The sequence below is a fragment of the Lactuca sativa genome, chromosome 8 (genome assembly GCF_002870075.4).
Source record: "Lactuca sativa cultivar Salinas chromosome 8, Lsat_Salinas_v11, whole genome shotgun sequence".
Lineage (NCBI taxonomy): Eukaryota > Viridiplantae > Streptophyta > Magnoliopsida > Asterales > Asteraceae > Lactuca > Lactuca sativa.
In genome coordinates, this window is record NC_056630.2 from 97545283 (window position 1) to 97550751 (window position 5469).

Consider the following 5469-nt stretch of genomic DNA (forward strand, 5'->3'; position numbering starts at 1 on the left):
CTTGGCCTTCCTTAGTTCGGGTACGGATCCTCTGCTTTCAGTAGTACGAGCCCATACTACCTTCCACATCTATCCGTACCTTCTTTAAGGACTGCCTCGACTCCACCAGATCCCTTTCACTACTACTAATCACTGCTATTCCCATTCTAGGCTTGCCCTAGGGAAAATCTCTGACTCCACCCAAACCAGTCCTCAGCTGCTGAAGGCTTCCTTGTAATGCCAATTAGCCATTACCTGAATACCATCACATGTGATGAGGCTCAGATAATCCTTCGAGTAACATACTCGTCCCTACAACAGTTAGACTCAAACAAGAGTTGCGCAATAGGGCCAAATCCAACCCTCTAAGATTATTCAACTCTGATCATATGTGACGTGACGTATTCACCTAGTGACTAACTCCCATCACTCAGATTCCCACTAAGCACAAAGCAAGCAGCATTCGGACGCAGGAAAACTACTCAAGCAAATCTGTCCTCATTGTGAGAAGCTGAACTAGCATATAATGTTATGCTCATACTACCAGGCATAACCTAAATAGGTTGTCCTACTATTGTCTACTCATTACTAGCATGCAATTCTCATCAGCTGAAGCACATAAAGCAGGCACATAAGGCATCACCCCTAGATCCTTAGTCCTATTATGGCATGCTGTTCTACTGAAACTGTTAAACAAAACATAAACTTGTATGGGCACTTTGGGGAATACTTACTTGAGCTTGGCCGGTCGCGCACATCACACACTTCGTTCTTTCTTAAAACTCTTTACTTAATCCTTTATAAAACTTTTTCTTTTTCGAAATTCCTTAATCCCTCGATTTAAGTTCAGACACCCCCGCAGTTGTGTCCGAATCCCTCAAACCAGGGCTCTGATACCAACTTGTAACGCCCCAAAATACGGGCCAAAAAATTCATTTTTAAATAAGTGATTTGCAAAACGTTTGTAACAAAATATCATTCAACCATATCATTTAAAAAAACATGTCTCGTGTCTGTAAACCAAAACATAATCATAATAATGTCAGAGTACAAATCCCAGAGTGTCTCATAGTGCGGAAAAACAAGAGCGTGTGTGTGATATGTCGCTACCACGCCTGCTCCTTCCCCTTGGCTGAAGAGGTACCTGAAACAGCAACTAAAAACCGTAAGCACGAAGCTTAGTGAGTTCCCCCCTACTGTACCACATACCATATAACCACATATCATACATATATTGTCAGGCATATCTGGGTGCCCGACCTACCCCTTCGGTCCTCTCGACCGGATATTAGCTAGCATATTTGGGTGCTGGCCTCCCCTTCGGTCCTCTCGACCGGATACTGACTAGCATATCTAGGTGCTGGTCTCCCCTTCGGTCCTCTCGACCGGATGCTGGGGAATAGTTCACCCCCTAATACTACCATATAACACATATCACATAATCTATCTAGCATGGCTGGGCATGACTGCCCCTTCGGCCCTATCGACCGATAAACCAAGGACTATCTCCCCTACTTTCACTAGCACATAGCATCATATCATACTAGCACATAAACATATCACAGGTAGTAGCAACCCTAGATGAATATCACTGAGACAATCATCTAATCATACAACTCCTACTGGTGGGCCGACATTGTGGCCGTAGACCCACTGCTACCAGAAGGTAACTCACCTCGAATGTAGCTGCTGAAAGTCTGCTTACTGAGCGCCTAAATGCTGAACCGGTAATCCTACGACTATAAATCATGAACATAGATTAGACACTCATAAATACCCTTAGGTCAAATGAATAACCCTCCCCTGGTCCAAGGTCAACTCCTTGGTCAAAGTCAACTTCCAGTTGACTGGACTCGCCGAGTCATGGCATAGACTCGTCGAGTCCTTCTCCTACTAACCCGGTCCTACTCGACAAGTTCCCCTTCCCACTCACCGAGTCACCCTTAACTCACTACTTGGGACGATTGAACCGACTCGCGACCCGACTCGCCGAGTTCAAGAACAACTCGTCGAGTCCCCCACGAGCAGATCTCCTGCTCGCTTCCAAATCCCCACCAGAGCATCCTTTTTGAGGATTTGGGTTTCTGGGACTATTGCTACACGCTAAATTGCTAATTCCGCGTGCAGATACGAAGGGTTGGACCTCCAACACTTAAACCCCTCTCACTCAGTAACAGTTCATCTGACTCGCCGAGTTTGAAGAACAACTCGTCGAGTACCAGGCAATCTTCATAGGACTCGCCGAGTTGTTCCTCCAACTCGCTGACTCTAAGGCCATCTTCATAGAACTCGCCGAGTTCCACTTTGGGACTCGCCGAGTCCCTTGACCCATTTCCCATATCGACCAAATCTGAGACATGCAACGCTTCAAAACCATAGATCTAAGTTCCTAGGGCATGCTTATCACGTAAAGTTGCAAACTTTACGTGCATGCATGGCCCTACAAGCTCCAAAAGGCAAATCCAAGATTTTTATGAGGTCATACACTCAATGGGGACCTCAATCACTCCAACCACAGAAACTTTATACTTCTAATACGTCCATAAGGTTCTATATCTGAAGTCCTTTCAGATCATTAAGCACAAAGAGTATGGTGTTTTAGGGCTTAAAAACCACCATTTTAGGGACAAAAGGGAATCTAAAGAACTAGTGATCAAGGTAGGGGCTTTTCTACCTGAATGGAAGTCTCTTGCAGTGTAGATTCCGGATCTACCTCCCCTCCTTGCACACTACAATCTCTTTCTTCTTCTTCTAAGCTCCAAAACTTCTTCACAAAGCCAAAATGACTCTCAAGAACAAAATCGGGGCTAGGGTTTCGCTCTTCAGCTCTTTGGAAGTGTTAGGGACAAAAGAGGCCAAGTTAGAGCGTTTAAATAGGGTGCAAACACCCGGATTAGGGTTTTTGCCCAAACAAGGTCTACTCGCCGAGTCCGAGAACTGACTCGCCGAGTCCAAAGTTCAGTCTCCGTGTCTTATCCCGCTCCTACTCGGTGAGTTGGTCCATCAACTCGCCGAGTCCAAGGCAAAAATGCATTATTTTAAAAATGTTAATTACCAGGAGTACGTACCAGGAACCAGGTGCTACAGATTACACGCATCACGCCCCCTTATTTTATTGGAAATTTCTTCATAAAATATATTTTTTATGAAAATCTACCAAATCATTAGTTTTAGTCCATACATACCCGAGAGTGTCCCCAAGTCCCTCATACCAAGGCTCTGATACCAACTTGTAACATCCCAAAATTTCAGATAAAAATTTCATTTTAATCCATTTCAAAACACAAATTATTCATGTCAAAATAGTTCAAAGTGTATCCTAGTAATATCATAGTACAAATCCCAAAAAATACACAATGCCGAAAACATGGACGGATGTGGTGCGATCAAGTTGACCCTTCCCTTTCGAGCTGGAAGTAACTGAAACAAAAACTGAAAACCGTAAGCACAAAGCCTAGTGAGCTCCCCCAAAATACCCCATACCATACATATAATATCCAAGCATAGATGGGTCTATTTCACCCCTTCGGTATCTTTCAACCGATACTCGGTCTATTTCACCCCCTTCAGTATCTTTCAACCGATACTGGGTCTATTTCACCCCTACAGTTATGCATAAAATCATATCAACAAAAGTCATGAAGACAATGAGCATAAACATACATAACATGAAATTATCATGAAGACAACTATCATCCTACTAGCATAATCTAGTCGGCTGGCCTTCGTGACTTCGACCTATGAGTATAGTGGAGGAAACTCACCTCGATCAAAGGTAAACAAAATCACACCCATGCTACTGAATCATGGAATCCTCCCACTAAGTCACAAATAATATAAGTATAGAACCCTAATTACCAATTAGGTCATTAACTGAACTTGTGAGTCCAAAACCTATGTCCCAACCTTTAGGGTAAAAGGTTACTTTACCCTTTCGTTACTGGGCCTAACATACCAAGGCCCAAATTCAAACTAGAAAAAAGTCCAAAAAGGCACTCCAAGCCTAATATGGGCCTAAAACCATAAAGTCCTAGCTCAGAAAGACTAGTGGCTAGCAAGGGCCCAAAACCCTAAAGCCCAAAATGGCTAGAAACCAAAAGCCCAAAACCCCCTGGTGAGTACGCTAAGCGTACCATCAGTACGCATGGTGTACTCTAATGCTTCATGAAATCGGGATCCCAAGCGCGTACGCTCAACGTACATCAACGTACGCCCTGCGTATGCCCCAGTTGGCCAAATTTCCTTTTTAAGGTCTTAATCAATTAAGACCTAACATCCAACGTCAGATCTAGCCTCCTAAGGACGTTCTAAACAAAAAAATTGGCAACTTCATCCTCTTACATGCATTAATGGGACTCAAGTAATAGATTTAGCACCCTACTTCCATTAAATGGTCACTAACTCATGCATGGTTGATCTACAATCATCAAGATGCACTTTACGGATCAAGGACCTCAAAATCATCGATAGGACATATCTTAACATCAGGAGTAGCATTTACTCATAATAATTCACCCATGGGACCAAAATATGTTAGATTCTTCCCCAAACCTAGATCTAGACATTGAATGAACAAGGTTCAAACTTTATACCTTTAATAAGCTAAAATGGACGAATAACCTCTGGATCTACAAGCTCCCTCTTGTCCAATGCTTCTCTACAAGTCTTCTTCTTCTTGAATATGCACTACACACACCAAAACACATACTCAATGATGAATCTCTTGTAAAATGGATTAGGGTTTCGAGATTAGCTAAAAAAAGGCAATAGAGGCTAATAAGGTGAGGGTTTAGAGTAACTTAATGTGTTTAAATAGGTTGAAAACCCTAAAAATTAGGGTTTTCACCTGACTCATGTATGCCCTGCATACGCATGGGTACGCCCAGTGTACCAAGGGAACTGCCTGCCTCATGCATGCATTGGAGTACGCCCGGTGTACCATATGTACGCCCTGCATACTCGAGTCCAAGTCAAATAATAAATGAAATAATTTGTTAAGAGTCTTACCTGATAAATCAGGTGTTATAACTTAATGTTTCTAGCATGCACACCACTATGACATAGGTAATATAGTGAGACGACTCACCTCGCAAAGAACAGGCTAACAGAACAGCTCTCTAATAGAGGAGAATAATACTGCGAGACACCTAAACACATCATAAGAGAACCCTATCAGTCTACACCCTAAAACTCTTAAGTTAACCAAAGTACCAAATTGTCAAAAAGTCAATGGTCAAGGTCAACCCCACCTAATCGCCACGTCGTGGACAACCATTGGCCACGTCATGGCAATGTTAGGACTAAACAATCGTGAGGTTGTCCGTCGCCACATCATGATGGCCATTCTGTCATGTTGTGGGAACTGCTCTAGACTGCTTAATGCATTAAGCTCTTACTCATTCAAGTTATTCACTCAAACTTTCCAGAAGGCTTTCTCTATCCCAAAGCATGTATAAAAAATCATTGCTTTTCAGACATGAATGCCCAATT